Here is a 22,671-nt window from a genome sequence, read left to right on the forward strand (position 1 = left end):
GTTATCATCTAATGATTATTAGATGGTATATTTGAAATGTGTTGATGGTCTCAGGTCAGTCTGGTGGATAACATTTCAAATTAAAAAACAACACACCTCTCTCTCACACACACGCAGGCGCTACTATTGCAGCTAGCAAGAATTGGAATTGGTACTGTTGGCAGTTCTAATATTAAATTCTCATGGGCATTTCTAAGTGGAAATAAATACTAGAATATTCTTCAAACTTTAGAAATACTCTTTATTGTAAGAACTGAAAATCAACCATTAATTATAGCACTGCAGTTTTCTCAGAATGACCTAGTGTGTGCAAGTATCATTTTGAGAGCGGATATTTTTCCCATGGCTTAAAAATATGTATTAGTATATGAATGTGTAATTTAGTAATCTATTCAGGAACTTCTTACTCCGCCTGCATTCACGCCATTATTAGAAAAACAAACCCCATATGTGTGGCAATTTTCATTACATTTTTTTTTTTTTACTGCAGCTCCACACCCTTGTCTGACATACATATGTTGAATCTTTAATATTTTTTTCCTTTCTTTTAAGGTGTTGCTGTTCCATTGACTCAGCCAAACTTTCCACTCAGCCCTGATTCAGGCAGTTATATCAGTCAGCTCCCTCTTCCCTCATTTGAAATACTGGTACAGGCAGAGCTGTTCCTAGGGTATGGCAAATCATGGCCACCACTCCAGGCCCCATGCTTGGGAGTCCCGTGCTTCGTGAAGAGGTGGGTGGGGAGGTGAGGCAGAGGAGACAAGGAGGAGCCCCCCTACCAACCTCTCCCTCCCCCCCCTACACCTCCTGCCCACCAGCAGGCCCTGCTGATCAGTGCCTCCTCCTCCCTTCCCAGCACCTACCGCCAATCAGCTGTTTTGTTGCATCTGGAGGCACTGGTGGGGGGGAGGAGCGAGGGCGCAGCCCACTCAAGGGAGGAGGCAGAACTGGGTGGTGGCAGGGCAGGGGCAGGAAGAGGCAGGACTGGGTGGAGTCTTGGGGGAAATGGTGGAGTGGGGGCGGGACTTAGGTGGAGAGAGAAACTCAGCGCCTATGTCCTGGGCCCTGCACCCCCCTAGGATTGCCCTGGGTATGGGTAGGTCTAGGCCTGTCCAAAACTAAAGGCCTTTCCTCTCAACTAATGGGGAGGAACCACTAAGTCCAGACTCCAGTTGATTACAGGGGCCAAACAAGGAGAAAACAAGAATGGGGGTGAGATCAATGGTTGAAAATTAAGGAACCAGAGGGGAACACCAAGCAGAAAATCCCGACAGTGACCATTGCTGCTCATGCAAGGAGTCCATGGACGCTGCCCAGAGGACCTCTGCACAGAGACATGAGCAGGCAAGGAACTATAAATATGCCCCACAGTTGAAGAGCACCCCCACTCATGCAACTTCCTCCTCCTCAGTTCGCATTAACCAGTGCTTCCTTGGTAACCAAATAAAAAGAAGTCTGCAACAGAAGTGGTGCTATTTTCCAGAATTCACCTCTCCTCTAAGTTCTCTCACTCCCAGGCTTTTCTCTTTCCAAACACTTACTGGAACAGACCTCTGGAGTTGGAGTATGCAATTCTAAACTGTGTAAGAGTTTTAGATTTACTTAGATTGTAGGATCTCTGGGGCCTGGAGCATTTTTGTTGTGTTTATACTGTGCCTAGAAGAATTGGGTCCTGGTCCATGACTAAGGCTCCTAGGCACAACAGTAATACAGGTAACAATCTACCCAGGGCCGTCCTTAGCCATAGGCAGAACAGGCAGCTGCCTAGGGCACCGCTAGGTCTGGGGGCACCACTCTGCCAGGAGCCTGGACAGATAGGAAGCAGTGGAGAATGTAAGAGCAGGGCTGCTGGGTCCTAGAGAGAGCCAAATGCAGCACAGTCTGAGGGAGGGGATTGGCTGCTGGGAAGTCTCTGGGAAGAGGTGGGGGAAGGAACTCACCTGTGAGTATGACTCTTTCCCCGGGTGAGGAGAGGTGTTCAGGCTGGTTGGGTGAGATGCTGAGGGGAGGCTGGTGGCTGGCAGTCTACTGCTGAGAATGGCAGTGAAGTAACTCACACTTCCTTCACCAGGGCAGCCAGTCACCTTAGCGTGGGAGCCGATAGTTTCCCTGGACTGGCAGTGATCCATCTTCCGGGGAGCTGACAGGGGCAGGATGAGCTGCTGTTGGCTCCATGGGTTGCCCCCGTCCCCTGAGATCAGTGCTGTGCTAATTCACCATTGGCCGTTGGGCTGGTGATGGGCCCTTTGGCGTGTGAAGGACCTGGCGGTTTGACTGCCTGCTGTTGCCACTTTGCACCCAAGAGGTGGATTTTGGGGGTTTCCTGCCGGTTTTCCACCTATTCTTCTTCTACTGCAGCTGTTGAGACCAGGCAGGGGTTTGAGCCAAGCTGAAAAGCAGTACTGTGTTGCATTTGGTTGTCATGAGCAAATTGGTTGGCCCACAAAATGCTTAGCCTAAACAATCTGGAATTCAATTTCTTGTATATAATATTAAAATCAATATCTTAGCTAAAAAACAGAAATTTAAAGTTCTGTGACAATTATGTTGTGACAAGTTTGCTATGGGGAAGTGAGTGGGCCATTGTCTACACGAAGAAACAAAAACTGTTTTGACGGATTTCTATAGGCCAGTTACTGCTAAATAGAGGCCCCTCTCCAACAAACTGTATATGGCTCATCTCCTTTACTAGTGTATAGAGCAGGAAGTTGGCAACCTACGGCACATGTGCAAGTGGCCGCGAGCTGATTTTGATGTACGCAGCGGCGGGCGAGCGGCTCAGGGCCCACGCTGCCCTGGAGTCCGGCTGCTGCCCATTACCACTGGGTGGAGTCCCGGCTGGCAGTCCCACTCAGCACCGCTGCTGGGCCTGGAGAACCCCAAGGACCCCAGGCTGGCCAGCAGCGGGCTGAGAAGGTTCAGCGGTGAGACCCTGGACTGAACCATTAAACCGCTGTTCGGTTCTGGGTCGGTTCCATTCACTCAGCTGCACAGGCTGAGCGGGACTCTAAACTTCAAGTCGATTAGGAAAACAGATTCTTCATAACAGATGCTATAGTAATGTTTCTTTACCTGTAAAGGTTACAAAGGAGAAACCAACACACTGTACCAGAGGAACCAACAGGAATCGGATTTTCAACAGTGAGGGAGGCGAACTGCTGGGTGGTGTTGTCTTTTTCTGCTGTTTGTTTTTCTGCTATAGGGAAGTAGTTTTTTTTTCTATCATCCAAGCTTCTTTCTACCCTTCTGTTACCAATTTGAGTACAAAAGAAAAGCATAGGTTATATTTTATTTTGTATTACATGTGGTGTAACTGCGTGGAGAGTTCAAATTGGATAGTCTTTTTAATCAGACGTTATGATAGTTTCTTTAAGGAAATACCGTTGTCTATGTCTATCTTGATACAGAGTTTTAGATATTCTTATGTCTTTCTTCTTTCGTTTTTTATATCAATAGATTCTTTCAATGTCTTGGCTTGATTTCTCTCAGGGTAAGCTCGCAGACCAGGAATTGTTTGGTGGGGGGAAAGAGATATAAAACATCTGTTCCTTGTGTTTGAAGGGTGTCTCTTGTGGCCAGAGAGGGACAGGCTTCTTGTATATGTGATGTAAAGAGAGGCATCGATACTCTCAAGTTAGCCCAGAGAGGAAAGTCTGGTGGGAGATGGGAGGGGAAGAGATGGTTAAGAGCAGGACAAGGGAAGTGGAGTATTTCCCTTGCCGGTAGACTCAGAGCTTCGGGTCTTGGAGGTCTCTCCAGGGAAGGTTTGGGAACAAGGGGCCAAAAACCCTGGAAATTTTGCGATGTGGCAGCGAGATAAGAATCCAAGCTGGTAATTAAGCTTGAGGTTTCAGCTAAGCACCCAGATTTGGACAACTAGTCCAGTCTTGGACACAGGCTTACGACACAAGAGCAACTAATGACAAAGTGCAAGAACCTAGAGCAGTGGTCCCCAACTTTTTCAATCTGGCGGGCGCCAGATGAAGGACCGTGGTAGCAGATAGCTTCCGCCAAAATGCTGCCGAATTCGGCGGCAACAATGTCATCCAGAGGCAACTGGCACGAAATGCCGCCGAATTCGCGGCCATTTCGGCAGAATGCTCGTCCTCCGACCATACTTGGGTGCACTGAGAGGCCCCTGGGGCTCATGGTGCCCGCGGCACAACGTTGGGGACCCTGACCTTAGAGAGCGCTCGAAGCATGGTGATCATTTGATTAAATGGACTTGAACTGTACGGAAGAATGAGTTGGTGCCACATGCAAAATTGATGATGGACATGGTACAGTTATTCATACCAGCCAAATTTGCCACTCATATCTACTGACAAGTCCTGTAACAGTAGCATCAGGAGAACGGATTCTCAAACTAAAAGCTCATAAAACTATCTCCACTCTACAATGAGTCAGGAACATTTGACTGGTCTTGCTATTCTTGCAACAAACAGACATCACTTTGTCTTTGTCATACGATGACATTATTACTGATTTTGCAGCCAAAAAAGCCAGAAAGATTGCTTTTAATTAAAAACTAATCCTTGTTTCAATACCTCTTCATATAAATTTCCAATAAAATGTTGAAAAATTTTAAAAATTATATTATTTGCATCATTCTGTCAAATCAGAATTTTTTCTTTTGGTGCTAGTTCATCAGCATTACAGTGTGCTTAATTAAGTTAAACTGGTTTTAGTAACATGCATGTGGCAAGTTTTCAATACTGTAAGCTTATGTTCGTGTTGCTAAGAGCAAGACAGGCACAGGGGCACCAGTTTAATAATCCCGCCTAGGGCACCATGAATCCTAAGGACGGCCCTGAATCTACCCATGTCCTTTTACCTCCTTACAGAACAAAATCCAGCTTCTCTTCAACCTTATCATAATTGAAATAAAAAATAAAGCAACATATGGGGTTCCTTCTTCAACAACCCATTCTATCTTTCTCCTTTTTTTCGCCGACGTTGGAGAACTCAGGGTTTTAGTGCAGATGGGGGAATTGAGCATGTCAAGAAATGGATAGCAGAAGTAGAATGGGGTGATGCTTGGAGAGAATAAGAGAGACAGAGGAAATTATTTCATACCAAAGCTAGAATGGGTCTTTACTACCCCAGGGCACCAATTACTATTTCAAGGGGTAATCACGGTACAGTAGCTGCAATAATTATAACTGCTAATCCTTTCATAATCATAAGTTCCTACTTTATCCCAATCAAAGGGGGATTATTTAAAATAAAATATAAAGTAAAATGCTGTTACATTTATAAGTCTCCTCCCATCCCAGAAGCCCTCTTTTCAAATAGACCAGAAGGAACCATATAATTTGGCCTAAATTATACAAGTTCTCGCCTTCCTTGGGAGCAGATTTCTCACTTCTCCAGAATAACTCTTCTGTTTTTTAGACAAACAAAAATAAATCTCTTTGGCTGATGGAACCTGATCCTGACACAGACCAATTTACTTTCCACTTTCCTGTTCAGGTCAGAGTTGAGGTATGATATCAGGATGGTGGGGGTAAGCTTACACTTACCCCCATCATGTCTAGTCTTACCTGGACTGTGGAAAAATGTGTTCTTCAGAGCTGTCAATCAGGCCATTCTCATGCACACTGAATTCCCTCAAAATAAATGCCAACAACTCTGAATCATACAAGAAATAAGATGTCTTTGCCTAGCTACAGGATTTTCAATTCCAGCAGCTAACAGTCAAATTATTAGGTGTTATTCCTTGTCAAAGATCAGCCATTCACTTGTTCTGTTCTTTCTGCAAATTAAAACAGAAGCTGTTTTTGTTGCAATTATTTGAATTTGCTGCACTATACAGTAAATTCATTTGTTTTGTAAATGAATACCCATACAAAACAAAAAATGGAGGGACTGGTATTTGGCAGGCTGCAAGATTCTGTGGGCTTTCTACATATGAAGATTATGTGCTATAGAAGCTGGTTGATTCAACTTCCCCGTTTTAACTTCCTGTTTGCACACTGATGGGAAACAAAATATCCTGGTGGGTGTTTGAACAGCTTGAGCTGTGTTGACCTGGGAACTATTTCTCAGTGATCTAAGTATTGGCTTAGAGTTTAAACATTTCAGCTGCTTGAAATTCAACATCCCTTTTAGACCTCCAAGGCTTTGCTTTTACTCGTTTGAGCTTGTTACACACCAGGCATTTCCAAGTTAAGAACTGTTTGATATTTTTTTTTCTGTATGCAGAGGCTTTAAAAATACAGAGGGAGGAGGAAATAGATATTATAGAACTGCAGATTCTGTAAAAGGTGGAGCATAATGACTAAAAGAGGCAGATCCTTACTGGCATTTAACAACTTACACCAGATGAGGATCTGCGCCAAAGTTACTAATAACCTTTCTGCTATGCCCACAACACTGAATAACCAGATTCTGAAAGGCTTCCATTTTTGCATGTGCATACTTGGATTTTGTCTTCTTTAAAATGTAGTTTGTAAGTAAAAAGTTTCTCCCTCTGATCTTGTCATGAACTTTCATTGAGGACATTTTGGGAAAGTTAACCTTAATTGAAATGGCAGGAGGAACTAGTACTGCTAAGCTATTATTTATCATACAGATGCACAGGTGATAAATTATCCGTGGATTCAGACTCTCCACATACAGTATAATTCAAATTACCTGCTCTTAGCCAAATATCTGCCAAATTTCAGATCTGATAGTGTTTAAGAACCGATATCAATTACTCAGTGCAAAGTAAGGTATTTGTTAGGCCATATACTATATATCTGAACATTCATCCAGATGTGACCTGAACCTTTTTTTTTATTGTGTTGGGGGGGGGGTGTAAAAAGTCTGCTTAACTTGTTTGATTTTGTTTGCTAAGCTCAGAATCCATCTCAAGCTGTTTAAACACTAAGAGATTTTGTTTATCAGTGTGCTAACAGGAATTAAAATAAGGAAATTTAGCAGCCATCTTCTGTGTGTGGTTATTATGCAGAAAATACACCAGGAGCTCAACTGTTATTACTCTGCTGACACAGTGAGAATCAGGACTTACTAGAAATCTATAACTGCTCGTCATGACATTTCCAGGCCACTTTCAAGACCACCATTTCCCAAACTGTGAAATGTGGGCTAAAGACCTGCAGAGAGCTGGCTGTTTAGATGGGGTTGTATAAGTAAATGGAAATGAAGAGGAGGACCTAGTGCCTGGCTACCTCTGCTTGGGGTCACCGCTACATAAAGAATAATTGAAACTGCTTTTTGGGACCAGAGTTATTAGTGAAGCTGCCAGTGACCAGCAGGAGAGGACTGTCCAAGGGAGATGAAGAAGATCTAGTATGGCCAGGGAAGAAGGGGATCTTGTAGCAGAGAAGCCCATCAAGGAACATGAGAGAAGAAAGATGGGCTTGTGTTAAGGCACTAAAGTAGGACTTGGGAAATCTGGGTTCTGCTCTTGACTCTGCCACAGACTTCCTATGTGACCTTGGCTAAGTCAATTAAACACTCAGTGCCTTGGTTCAGAGGCAGCAGAAGGTTGCTTTCAAAGGGGAACAAATGAATGTTGTGCATGGGGAATGAAGGGAGCTACCGCAACGTGGTGCGGGGTAGACAGCTCCAGCCTGGGACAGAGGGTTCCAGTGGTTTTTGGGTCTTTTGCTGGCTGCTTGGCGTATCTGCTCCCAGCCCCAGCCCCAACCCAATCAACCTGGTTGCTACTTGCTCCCTGGCCTCATCCCAGACACCATGGAAGCCACTCCAGGTCCCCTCTCTAGCCTCCACTCCTTGCTTGTGCACACAGTTTTCAGAGAACACTGGTTCCCAGAATGTGTTGCAAAATCCCTTGGGATGGAAATTTAGATCAGCCCCATCACCTCCTGGTTCGGCTGTCCCTGCCTCAGTTTCCCTTTTGTAAAATTGTATAACGAAAAGAAAAGCAATGAGGAAAATAAAATTATAACAATGCCTTTGTCATGTCTATGTAGAACAGAAGTTCTTGGAGCAATGACTGGATCTTGCTATGTGTTTTGTACAGTATTGCACAATGGAACCCTGACCTCCATTGGGGCCTTCTAAACTAAGGGTACGTCTACACTGGAAAAAAAATGTAGCAGTGATTCTCAGACCCTGGATAAAATGAATTGGGGTTGTTGGACTTGTGCTATGGGGCTGAAAATAGCAGTGTAGTTGTTCCTGCTCAGGGCTGGATCTCGAGCTCTGAGGCCTTCCCCTTCACCTGTTTTCAGTGCCCGGGCTCCAGTCTGAGTGAGGAAGCTACATTGTATTTTTAACCCCATAGCACAAACCTGAGTCAGTTGACCTGGGCTCTGAGACACTGCTATGTTTTTGGTCGTGTGTTGTGAGGTTGTGTGGGGTGGGTTTTTTTTATTTTTGGTGTGTTTTAGTGTAGATGTACCCTAAAAAGAAATAAATAACAGCTGGAGAGAGGAGTTGAAATGAACTAAAGTTGACACTGTGGTTAATTTTTTCAGCACGAACAAACCATTTATCACCATAAAATGCATAAATACTTACTTACTCTATCATGACAACAATTGCTGTAGTTGCCTCAGAGATAGGAGTGAGGTGCCTGGTGTGACCGTAAATGGGGAAGGAAAATGAACTTTGAGACAATCTGTCTATTAAAGTGTTGTCCAGATTATGAAAAAGCTTGAGAACTCCTGTTGTTGCAAGCTAGAGAATCTTAGATCAAGGATGGGCAAACTTGTGCTACTCTTAAATTCATTTGAACAGTATAGGTTTGAAATTCACATCAAAACATTCAGTCTTTGATATTTCTAAAGTACCTGTCATGTTGGCAACTAAGCATTGTTATATTGTTTGCATTCCTCTTAGTGGAGAAAACAAGGGGCAGAGTGAAAAAAATCAAATGGAAAAACAATGCTAGAATGGAGAAGAATGGGATGGGGGGAAGATCAGAGGGAGGGGAAAGAGAGACAGTCTAATGAAAAAAATGGATGCAATCCATACTCTGTATGTAGGCCACCTAGTTGTGCCAGTTTAGATTAATTCAGTATTAATTCTTCTTCTCCTAAGAGAGAGCACAGACTTCCCTTAAACTAGCAAAACCTGTTTTTAATTGAATCTCTCTTAAAAACAAAATCATTGAAACAAATTAGTTTTAATTACAGAGAAAAAGGGGTTGCAAACTTGTTCAAGGTTTGCCAAGTCAAAAATTAGTTTGAGAGCTTCTCAAAAACCCAAGCTGTGACAAGTTTTCACATTTTTATTTTGGAAATAGCGGGATAAGATTTGAATCTGAGAATTTATCTGATTATCGGAACTGAATGGCTGAACTACTGATTCACCAACTTATGCTGATGTGTTACGATCTGCAATGGAAAATGCCATGATATTACGCAGCACACCTCTCAAATTCTATTTAGTTCATGAAATGCCACACCTCTGAGTCCCATAGTTCCCTACATTTCACATAAATCTGGTGTCTGTTCATCTTCTTTATTCAGAAAATTGTTTACATCAGATTCATAGACTCTAGGACTGGAAGGGACCTCGAGAGGTCATCGAGTCCAGTCCCCTGCCCTCATGGCAGGACCAAATACTGTCTAGACCATCCCTGATAGACATTTATCTAACCTACTCTTAAATAAAATATACTCCAGAGATGTAGATTCCACACTCTCTAGGCAATTTATTCCACGTGTTTAATACCGCTGACTTAGAACTTTTCCTGGGTGATCAACCTCCCTCTCTCTATGCTGCAGGTTTAAGGCCCATTGCTTCTTCGTTCTATCATTAGACGCTACATGAACAAGTTTTACTCCCTCCTCCTGATGACACTCTTTTAAGATTACCGGAAACTACTATCATGTTCCCTCTCGTCATTCTCTCTTCCAGACTAAATAAACCAATTCTTTCAGCCATCATTCATTAGCGTCATGTTCTCAAACCTTTAATCATTCTGTGTGCTCTTCTCTGGCGCGCTCCAGATTTCTCTACATCTTTCTTGACAATGCCCCTCCCCGGGCCAGAACTGGACACGTACTCATGCATTGAGGCCTAACCAGCGCAAGACTAGACGCAGATAAAGAATTGAACTTTCTCGTGTCTGTTGTGACAACACACCTGTTAATGCATCCCAGAATCACGTTTGCTGTTTTGCAAACAGTATCACACTGCTTGATCATATTTTAGCTTGTGATCCACCTATGACCATAGATCTTCTTTATGCATAACTTCCTTTCTAGACAGTCTCTTACCCATTCTGTATGTGTAAATATTGTTCCTTCCTAAGTGGAGGCACTTGCATTTGTTTACTTTATTGAACTTCATCTGTTTACCTCAGACCATTTCTCCAATTTGTCCAATCCATTTGAATTTGACCAGTCCTCCAAAGCAGTTGCAATCCCTCCCAGTTTTCATCTGTCCGCAAACTTAATAAGCGTATTTCGTATGCCAACATCTAAGGTCGTTGATGAAGTATATGAACCCGAGTCAGTCCAAAAGACCCTGCGGAACCTCACCCCATTGTGATATCGTTTTCCAGCAGGATTCGGGAGCCATTATATACTACTCTCTGAGTACAGTTTATCCAGCCTTATTACCCACCTTATAGTAGCCCATCTTTAAATTTATTTGCATAGTTTATTATAGATATCATCAGCCGTACAAATTGCCTACTAAGTCTAGTGTACCACATCCACCGCTTCTTCCTTATTCCACAAGACTCGGTTCATCCTTATCAAAGAAAGCTATGCAGATTGTTTTTTGACACTGTTTTCTTACACATTACAAATGCGTGCTGCTATTCCTATCACCTTAACCACCTTCAAGTGTTTGAGGATGATTTCTTTAATTACTTGCTCCATTATCTTCCCTGGCACAGAAGTTAACTAATGCGTCCGGAGTTCCGGGAGTTGTTCTACGGATATGGGTTCCAGATGGGCACTATATTTGCCCTTTTCCAGTCTTCCGGAATCTCTCCTGTCTCCCATGACTTTCCAAAGATAATAGCTAGAGGCTCAGATACCTCCTCTATTAACTCCTTGAGTATTCTAGGATGCATTTCATCAGGCCCTGGTGACTTACAGGCATCTAACTTTTCTAAGTGATTTTTAACTTGCTCTTTTTTTATTTTATCTTCTAAACCTACCTCCTTCCCATAAGCATTCACTATGTTAGACATTCCTTCAGACTTCTCAGTGAAGACCGAAACAAAGAAGTCATTAAGCATCTCTGCCATCAGAACTAGAGGATCATGAAACTGAGATTACAGAGAGTCATATACACAAAATGTTTTCTATATTAATAATGTTTTCTTTCATTTGGGGGTTTGTCATTTGTTGCATTCCACATTTAAGCATTGTGGGGATGAGAGAGATGTTGCACAGCACAAAATAAAGCACCCCTGAAGCTAGCATTTAATGGGTGGCTCATTTACTGTAGGTAGGAATCGGATGTTGAGGCCCATCACTACAGGGAGGTGGCATAGGGTTCTACCTAACACTCAGAATCCATCTCCTGGAGGAGCGCTTGAGTGTTGCTAACTCTGACAATATCTGGATTCATGTTCATCTCAGCTTTCAAGATTTTTGGAAAAACTAGCTTCTAGCCCTCATGGTTGCAGAGAAAAGCTGGAAAATGTAACCCAGGTTTAACCTAAAGGCTCAAAAATCAGCAGGCAAATGAAAAATCTCAATTGCATTATTTTTGTTCAAATCTCACGATTTTTAAGACCATCTCATGATTTTTGAACACTTTCGGTTGGCAATTCTCTGACTCCCTAGCTGAGCCTGTTTAGCATTAGGCCACTAGGGTGTTGCCATGGTGTCGAAGGAATGAAGAAGAGCTATGGTTGCTCCCTCTGTCCAATGAGAGCACAAAGGACTCTGCAGAAGGTGCAGGATTGACAAGCTATTAATTCTGTCTGGGGCCATGTTTCTCTTCCCACACAACATGAAACAGACCTATCATGGGGCAAGAAGAAGCAGCAGCTGAGGACCTCTAAAGGGAAGAGAAGAACAAGCCATGTGGGTAAGTTGGAGGAAGGCACAGAATCAGTTTTGCTGTAGTGTGGAGGGTGGGACATGACTCGAGGTCTGTTTTGCTGGGAGAGGGGAATACATAGTCAGTTTAACTCATGGGAAGGTGGAGGCAGATGATCATTTGGGTGGGGAGGGGGAGAGATGAAATTGTGTCAGTGTTTTTTGGGAAGGCCTGCAGGGTACAGATTTGCAGATGGGGAGTGGGAGTGAGAGAGGGGAGCTGTATCCTAGTGAGAATGTAATCAGTTGGTGAGGGGTGTTTACAACATATGAACTGATCTAAGGGACAGACTATTGACCCTTGTGGGGATGGACAGTGGATGGGAGTTAGGAGAAGTGATTGGAGAGGTGAGGGGGAAATGAACGGTGTGCCAATATAGAGTATCAGATGATTGGGGTTTCAGAGAATTGATTAATTTGGGGTAGCAGATGTATTGCATTATTGGGGCTAGAGGCCAAAGAATGGATTGAGAGTACAGGTGGGAAGAATATGAACGGAGGGAAAAAATGGGCTGTTTTTTGGAGCCTAGGTTTTAAGTGTGCATATGCTGATATTTTAATAAAATGCTATTTGCCACTGGCAATGTATTCAAAATAATTAGTGGATTGGCTTCCTTTTTCTGTGCTAGTTTCCCCCAAAATTCTTATTTTATTTTTCTAAAAAACAGGAAATTGTACCTATTTCATAATGGGACAACTCCAGTCTCCCCACCTAAGGCCCCAGTCCTGTAAATCCCATGAATCAACATGGGAGATCCTTGTGTCCGCGCAGAGTCCCCACCTCCAATTTGAATGGAGCTCCCCACAAATACAAAAGGTCTGCCTGGGTGTATCCAGCTTGCAGGATCAAGGCCTAATTCTGGATTTCCTCCTCATTATTGTTTACTTAGCTGTGAGCCTGAGGATACTTGTACCCACAGTTGGTTTATGTAATGGGGGTTCAGGCTTAGTGTATTCAAAGCAGAATCCAATGAAGATATATCTGCACTCAGCATTCATTAACTTAATAACCCTATGCAATATCCACCATCATAGAACACCAACTGGTAGAATAATAACTCAGCAGTAGAGTTATTTTCTGTTGTGTTTTAATTTTGGTTTGCCTGAGTTATGTAAGTTTCCAAGAGCTTGTGTATTTCAAGGCTAACCTGTGGTCACACCATTTCTTTTTAGGGAAATGAGATGTAACACAACCCAATCTGTTTGAAGCAAGTGAGATTGCTGCTCCTTTATTTTTTTTATCATCACCATTGTTTCTGCTCATTGGTGTCTCCCGCCCACTCTTTTAGCAGCTGCTTACTGTGACAACTTACCTCCAGCTAAGTGGGAAGATGAGCAGCTGCTTGCAAAACCAAAGCCAATCTTCTGCCTGGATCAGTTGGCAAGGGTTCCTGTGAAAGAAGTGAGGACTGCACTAAATGATATGTGCTGAATTAATTGCACCTACTACCAGCCTCTTTCCAAAACTTACTGAGAAACGTATCCATTTGTGCAACAACAACAAAAAATCACTCACTAATCATCTTTTGAAGGTTAAAGATATTTAGAAACTCAGATCAGTCTATTCATAGGAACTATAGCATCGCTGATGAGTTTAAAAAAAATCAAATTACATTTGTTTCCTTTCAGATTGCTTTCAATCAGGTTTCTGTGAAAGTGTGCCTATGTGTCTGTCTGTGTGTGTGTGTGTGTGTGTTACCTTGGTGTTTTGGGGGATGACTCGTTGTAATTCACTCTATTCAGCTGCATAAATAATACTGATAGAAGAATAAGATGACATTCAAATATTTGGACTCTTGTCCCTGTCCTGTATGTAGCTGTCGTCCTCCCTTTCCCCACCCCCCATCATCCTCTCTCTATCTTTAGGCTGTGACGTATGGTAGGGCTCCTCCAAATTCCTTATCTTCTTGTGGACAGGCAGCTTGCTTATCCTCCTCATGATATAGCAGATATAGAAAAAGTCCTCTTACTGCTGCTGTTGGCTCTGGCCTGGCCTCATTCTGAGGCTGCTGGATGCCTGAGAGCAGTAGTTCAGTTAGGTCAAAATAGGGGCCTGAGCGCTGTCTAATTCTAGTGACTGCACACCTTAATGTGTAATGCAGCATTGCATCTCTTGTGGTGATGGGAAAAAAAAGAAAGGGGACAGAACAAAGACAAGAAGTTATTTGACAGGAGTTCATGTCTGCAAAAGGGCTCATGGGCCAGTCAAACAAGTATACATACGTTCTGTGTGTGCACTGCATATGGTCTTCTTAGCTGGGTAGGGTCACATCTCTGTAACTTGAGTAGAATGGAGAATCTGCAGTGACAACAAAGGAAAATTGAAGTTCTTGAGAGCTCTTTGCCAGAAAATGTTGAAGTAACTATTTGCTGCATCCTGAATGATATAACTTTCTAAAAGACCAATTAATTATTATTTATTGGCAGTAGTGCCATCTGTCTTCCCTCAAAAGGAGAGAGAGAATTAGCTGCCGTGGGATATCTGCTGTCTCCCCTTAGAGGGTTGGGAACAAACCGGAGCCATATATTTGGATAAGGAACTCCCAGCTGGCACATCTCTTCTGTAGTCAGTTGGTGTTACTGCTTCCCGTGTATCCATTTCTGGAAGCTCCAGAAACTCCACAGGTAGGCACCAACTCCTCCTACCAAACCCAGATCAGTTCCTTCTGCTTGTGTGAGTCCTCACTTTGACAGCCAAGAAGGAGTTTGACCTCTAGCAAAATAATGTATTTTTTTTAACCCAAAGAGAAGTGGGAAGAGTGGGGACACTGTCTTTGCTTTAACCAAGGAGTGGAAGCTGTGCTGTCCAGAGAGCACCCTGAGTATAAGGAAATACCCATTCTCACACCTGAATAGAGGTTTCAGGAAGCCAATGCACTCTGGACTGTGTCTCAACCACAGAATGAATGGCCAGTCTACAGTTCCACTACCATAGGGTGTCTCAACTCCAGTACAGTTTTTAAAGCGTTTTTCCTTTCCTGCTGCTGCAGTGTTGGGAGATGGGACTGAGATCTCAGATATATGAAGATTTGGAGGAAAGCAGGTCTTACTTGCTGGCACCTTGGAAGAAGCAGTATGGTTATGCAGGTCACCTAGGCATCCCCTTTTGAGAGAGCAAGCTGACCAGCCATTTTTGAAGACTTCAGGAGAGGAGAGGTAGTAGAAGGCCATCAGATCATCACTTGTTCCCAAACCTCCTGAAGATGAATACAAGTAGGTGATGGGAACCTGGAACCTGGCAGAGCAGGATAAGGAGTGAGTCAGGGTTCTTAGCTTAATCTTCTCTACCCTATTCCCCAGGAGGCAAGTGTGGGGAGAGATGTTCTCTTTCCCCATCTATATGATACAAAAGAACTGCATCATTAGACCACTGGAACAGTGTGCTGCTTCCCAGTTTTTGGAGGAGCCTTCTTTTACTCTATCCTCTTGTGCTTTGGAAGAGAAGGGGCCAGGAAAAGCAGCTGCTGCTGCAGTTGGCAGTAATCAGGGTGGGTGAATTACTTGTTCAACCACACAAATTCAACTGACAATTATTTAGCTGAATTTAGATGGCCAAATATTGTTGGTGTTTTTGTTGCTCAGCATTTTCCTTTCATTCTGTTCACCTGTGTCCAGCTGCAAATTACTCTAGAGGATGGAGGATGAGCTGTGGTATACAGAGGCTGAGTTTCATCAACCAAAAAATTTGCATCTTCTAAATATTAGAAATCATCTGTCACAAAAGGAATTGAAATTGGCAGTCAGAACAAGTATGAACCCAGCCATGAGCATCCATTTGGAGGCCATGGGAGTAAATCTATATTCAGTGTTAGACAAAGGTATTTCAGTGCAAAACACTCTGGGTACTGTAACTTTTAAAAGTAGAACAATATTCTGGAGCTTCTGATTTCATGACACATGAAATTCTTTCTGCAAAAATCTTCTGTTTCTTTTACCAGCTGTCTCATATACAAATGGAGGAACGTGAGCATATCCTTTTAAAATGGTTGTGACAATGAAGTGACACACTGCCATTTTTTAATCTTCATGCCTACATTGGTCTTGAGACTGGTTAAACGTGCCATTCTCTGTTATGTGACCGTTATCTTTGACACTGGAATGAGTTAACACAGAATGTTAATGCCTCTCATGCTCTCCTCATTATACATTCTCATTTTCATGACAAAGACTGTAAGGGGAACAGAAAATGGTGCAAAATTAATACATTCTCCTGACAATCTGGAAATGGTATTGCATGGTCCTATACAGAAGGCACAGCTGGGGACCTGACAACAGCATGTGCACAGCTGCTTGTTTTACAAAGTTCAAAAGATTTTCCTCGTGGTTTTGATTGGGGTTGTTTTTATTTATTTTATTTATTTTTTTTTGGTGTGAATGTGGCTAACATGCGTTCAGTATCCAGGAATATCATTTTTAGCCAAATCTGCATATGCTTTTGGATTGCATACCCCAATATTGTGTTGTAACATATATAGTATGTGTGATAGAAGAGGTGGGTTGAATAGTAAATACAGGTAACTTTTCTGTCCTGAGCTAAAATTTAAAGTTTGTATTTAATGCTCTAATACATTATATTTATTGTTATTTATAACTACCGGCCAATATGTTGATGTGCTTGTCATTTGTTTTACGATCTACATCATAATCTTGATTATGTGACAAGCAAATTGAACTTTACAGCTCTCTTTGACTTCCTTAAATCATTACAAAACTCTCCCCCAAAAAAAATCTCTGAAGGAAGTTCAAGAACAAAAGAAATTGTATATAGTTCACTTAACTATGGAGCTAAAGAAACTGCTTTATGGTAATACTTCTATTGGTCTCTTATCATTCAAAACCTTGGCATGCATCAGTGAATAAATACATTTTTTAAAATATGTAGCAGAATAAGTGAGAGAATTTTCTTTCATAACCTCTCTGTACCCAAAATCTTCAATACATCTCTAAAAAATCCAGATTCATTATACACTGATATGCCTAGGTTTATATTTCTGGGCATTGTGAGGCTAAGGAGATGGTTTTAGGGTTTGTTTTGGAGGAAAGAAAGAAGACCTGGAAGACTTTAAATGATCAGAGCCAGGCAGCTCTGTGGCAGATCACTGTTAGTAGCTAATGAACAACAGCTGAATGGAGGCATGTAGCCAGCCGAGATTGGGATTCCCCCAGAAGAGGCTGCTATAAGCATTTCTAAAGATGACTATACTGATGAATTAATAGATAATGTTATCACTCAAATAAAAACTAATTAGTGTAAAAATAAAATGATGCACTGAAATTTCAGAGATTGCTGTTTTGAGTATGTTGTTCGCTGATAAAATATAAATGATAAAAATATCAGGATTTGGCAAAAAAAAAAAAAGAATGAGTATTAGAACACAAGCCATTTTAAAAAAATCATGCCAATGCAATGACTTGGGTCAGGTCTGCACTTAAAAGATTTGCCAACATATGATGTCAGTTAAGGTGCTGATTTTATTTTGTTTTTAAACATTTTTATACTAGTAAAAGCCCTAGTATATCTTTTGCTGGTATTGTTATTTTTTGTGGGGAATTGATATAAACTATACTGGCAAAAGCAGTGTGTACGCAAGGAGGGTTTCCTGGCATAGCTTTCTTGTACAAACCAGGACTTAATAGAAATGAATAGACCAGAATTCAGAAACTGAATCCAGTTTCATATGGGGTAGAGTTCTCCATTGCCACATATGGACCTAGGGTTGATTTCTATGCACCTTTTCTATTTCTAACTGGTATGATGAGGGCCTAGGAGTACTGTGTAGGTAGTGCATTCAGAAACTGGCAAGAGGGTCCTTTCTACCATTACACATCTTGGCCTCCACAGGTGGGAAGATAACTGTGGTGAGGTGGCTTCCCCACCCCCATGTGAGAGGGGGCTAAAGTAGGCCAGAGAGGCTGTGCAGGCTGGCAGCCAATCAGGAAAGGGCTTACTGAGAGCCAATCAGGGCTCAAGCTGGGCCATATATAAAGGCTGCCCTGAATAGTAGCAGGCAGTCTGTCCCAGATCTTCATGGGGGAACGTTTGTCTCCAGAGCAGGAGACCAACACCTGGGACAGTGCAGTGCTGGGCAGGCTCAGGGGAGACGAAGGGAACTCGAGCCACTACCTGCCAGGCTGCAGGCCCTGAGTGAAGGGTCTAGCTGGTGCAAAGGGGCCGAAGGGGAAGTGGCCCAGGGACAGATAGACAAGGGGAAGAAGGAGGGCAGGGAGGCTGCCACTAAAGAGTTCCTGGGTTGGGACCCAGAGTAGTGGGCGGGCCTGGGTCCCTCCCTTCCCCCTTATACTGCACCTGGCCATGCAGTAGGGGGCTGAAAAAAACTGCAACTGGTCCTTGTGACAAGGGGCTAGACTTTGGAGGTTGTGGTTGGCCTCTGAGGCCAGTGCAAAGACTGTTGCTGATTTCTACACACACACCCTGGAAGGGGGTGAGGATGGACTGTGAGGGAATGCTGGAGGGCGGTGGCTTGAAGAGGATGCTGCAGGTTAGGAGCAGCGTGGGTCCACTCACCCACTGAGGGCGAGATGACGGATGGGACACCACCAGCAGAGGGCGCTCCACTGGACTGAGCTAATTCCTGGAGTCGATCAGTAGAAGGTGCTGCAGTGGTGAATCCCAACACCATTACAATAAATTGAGTCCTCGGTAGCAAAGAACTAGAGTGAGAGGAAAATGAGGATGAGGTGAAATTAGGACTGTGTCAGGAAGAATTAAAGGAAAAACAGTAAAATGAAAAATTAAAGCATAAGCCTTTGGAGATGGTTGAAACTACTGCAGTCAGGCAAAAGAACAAGAAGAAAATTGCATCATATATGAAAAATAATTAATACACTTTTTTCCAACAGCATTATTGTCACAGAGCCTAAAAGAATACAAAAAGATTGGTACATTAGAATATATGTTCCTAAGGTCTGAATAATTAGATTACCCACCCTCTCCCCAAATTTGTTAATTAGGGCACTCCAAATGTAAAGGATAAAAGAAACTGCAAACACTAGTTTTAAGGTCCCCCGGAGCCAGATGGAAGAAGATATGAAATGTTTGCTTTGTGATCTGAAAAGATCAAATGCATTGTTTTGCATAGAACTGAAGGAAAAGGGATGACTGGCTCCGAGCTTGTAATCAATAAACAGTAGCATGTTGATTCATAATGCCACAGTATGATTTAGATGATACACCTTCAGAAAATGAAAGCAGAAGAGAAAAATGGCAGAAAAAGGTCAGCAAGAGTGGCACAGGAATGATAGGCCTGAGGAGCAGAATGTTTGATTAGTCTCTATGCATCTTGGAGAATAAAATTTGAAGATGACTTGGAAAACAATTTACTGCATATAAAAAAAGACAAGTTTTCAAAATATTTAGAAAAGTAGCAAAAATATGCAGAAATCGTTTTACAAGGTCAAATAATATAAGAGTTTGCTTGTATATGTCCTCTTCCAAAACTTTGTATTAGCGTGCTTCCCCTTTCCCTCCTCCTCTCTCCCTCCTCCCCCGCGCCCTCCCTCAGCAGTCCGGAAGCATTGTTTTGGCCTTTCTTGGTGAGTGCATTACCACTGAAATGTAATATATGTGTTCTGTGTGGTTTCTTGTATTGTATGTGTGGGTTGTGGTTGTTGCTTGAGTTCCCATGACTATTGAGTGAGGAAGTCAGGTATAATTCCTGGCAGCATGGTAGTTTAAGAACATAAAAGAACAGCTCATATTTCAAAATGTTTTTTCTGAGATCGTTACAAAAATAAAAAACAAATGGTGAGGTTATCAGCTCTCATTACCAATTGCCAAGAGAATGTAAAAACACCAAAATAGCCACAGGAAGCAATAATTTATATGACAAATTATAGAGCTATTTACTTAGTGTGGTAAGTAATATAGTTTTGATCAAAGATAAACAGTTTAAAAAGTTACATTTGTTTTGTTGTGGAAGAAAAAGGAAATTGCTATTCCCTTCAGGCTGATGTACCTTGTAAAGCAATCTGTCTTCAAACACAGAATGAAAGAGAGCCAAAAAAATCTCTGAATTACATGACGAGACCCTTGAGATGCTGCTAGGTGCTCTGCTGTTGAGGACCACAGATGTCTCATATTATGGGTCATACTGTGCATTTTCTTTGGTTTTTAAAATATAAAGTAGCATAGATTTATATATATTGGGGTTTTTTGGAGTGCTCTTTCCTCATTATGGACCCAGTTCAATCAAGCACTTAAGCACATGTGTCAGACCTACTTGAGTTGAATAGGACATTGGTTCTCAACCAGGGGTACATGGACCACTGGGGGTACGCAGAGGTTTTCTATGGGAGTACATCAACTCATCTTGATATTTACCTAGTTTTACAACAGGCTATATAAAAAACATTAGCAAAATCAGTACAAAGTAAAATTTAATACAATGACTTGTTTGTACTGCTCTATACACTAAAATTTAAGTACAATATTTATATTCAATTGATTCATTTTTAACATATAATTACAAAGTAAGAAAGTAAACAATTTTTGTAATAGCGTGCTGTGACAGTTTTATATACTTTATCTGATTTTGTAAGCAAGTAGTTTTTAAGCGAGATGAAACTTGGGGGTACGCAAGACAAATCAGACTCCTGAAAAGGGGTACAGTAGTCTGGAAAGGTTTAGAACCACTAGAATAGGACACGAGCAAGCCCTGGCCCTACTGAAATCGGTTGGGAACTGGGCTATTGACTTACTGACTCTTAGATGCAATCAAGAGATGTTACTTAGTACAATTGTTGGCATGATTACTCCCTCTAAGAGTTTCTAGGTGAGATTCTGTGAAATGCCTCTCTGAAGCATAGCCCAGAACTTGCAGCTTAGGGCAAAGGAAAGATAAGGTGGCTTTAAGCCATCTTTGTTCCCTCCTTATCCTGGGCTATTTAGCAGGCTGGAAAGGCCACTGATGTAATTAGACAGCCTTGGAGGCCTGTCTCAGTTATGGCATCCTCCCAGGATGCCATAGGGGCTGCAGCACTGTCTGAAATCTGAAGCATTGTGTGGTGGAGCATCCTTTTCCCAACTTGCCTCTCCATCCCCGAACCTAGCCACCAGCACATGCACCCCATGCCAGATCTTGCCAGGTGATCTTTACAGCTGTGTTCTACAGAGCCTCTGCTGGGGGAATACTTCTCTTGCTGGGGAGGGCTTTTAGAGCAGCTTTACATTGCTCTAAACTTTACACCTCAACTGCTAGAAGAGGGCCTCATCTTCCCTGATTGAACTAACCTTGTTATCTCTAGCCTAATTCTTGCTTGCATATTTATACCTGCCTCTGGAAATTTCCACTACATGCATCTGACAAAGTGGGTATTCACCCACGAAAGCTCATGCTCCAATATGTCTGTTAGTCTATAAGGTGCCACAGAACTCTTCGCTGCTTTTACAGATTCAGACTAACACAGCTACCCCTCTGATACTTTACATTGCTCTGACTCCTTTTTCATGATGTAAAGAGGCTGTAGCAGGAGTGACTATGTCATCCTCTGTTTTACGTGTGCTACTGAAAGAGCTTCTATCTCCCAAGCATCTCAGGAAACTGATAGAAAATGTCCTTTTTATAAGGTTCACCCAACTATGACATAGGAAAATCAGGACTTGCAAAAGCTGTACAGAGTGCATTGTGAGGTGATCATTACGATGCCAACTCCACACATCAAATAGTCCATTCTAATGCACTGCACTTAAAAAGAAAAAGTCAAACTGTAGTGAATGCTCAGACTAAAGTTAATAAAAACTCTTTTAAAAACAAAATTAGTCCTAGTGAGAGACTGCTTTCTTCAGTAGTTCTCTTAGAAAGTCAGTTTGCAGGTCATAGTCTATGGCAGTAAAGAAGAAAAAATATTCCTTTTTTCTTAATTTTGAAAAATGTCATTATGCCTTGGGAAGTACTACAATATTTTAGTAATCAGCTGCAATGCTCATTAGTCTGCTTATTATATCTGAAGCACTTGTATTTGTTGAAGTAGCAGCAGCTGAGATAAAAGAAATTTGAAAATGAAATCATACAAATTTGAGTCAGTGCCTTTTTCAAACTGGAAGCCTACTATATTACCCTTAATGAGCTGATGCCCCAAACTCTAAAAGTGGATTCATATCTCTAACCTCTTATGAACTTCTTATTAGAAACTACTGTATGACGTGAATTTATTAAGATAGAAAGGAGAGAGTAAATAGTAAATACTTGTTTTCTTAATTTTCACACAGTTCATTTATCAAACCTCAAATTTTAAAAAGAGGAACATGAATCACTCAGTAAAGAAGAAAAAGGAGTAGCAGTAGGATTATTTTGATTTTAAAACAAGTCCAATCATAATCATACAGATTGCCAACATATATTAGTCTCACATTATTAGCAGAGTCCATCTACTTGCAGAAAAATCAGGTGGAGAGCGTATATTTTAAAATAATTATATTTAAAAAAAAAATTTAAACAGATTTTATACTGGTTCATCCATAGTTTAAACTGCCAGTTGCAAGATCTGTGAGGCTCCTAATCCAACTAGCAGATTTATTTTGGAGTTGTTGTTACAATTTATTATTCAAAAATAATAAACAGAAAATTCTCAAAAACACAGAGGGAACAGTTCATGGGGATTTGTAAATCATGTGAAAGTGTGGGGACTGACTTGTCTTCTGGAGTCTTATGAACCTCAAATAAACTTT

The sequence above is a fragment of the Chelonoidis abingdonii genome, chromosome 6, assembly GCF_003597395.2.
Source record: "Chelonoidis abingdonii isolate Lonesome George chromosome 6, CheloAbing_2.0, whole genome shotgun sequence".
Lineage (NCBI taxonomy): Eukaryota > Metazoa > Chordata > Testudines > Testudinidae > Chelonoidis > Chelonoidis abingdonii.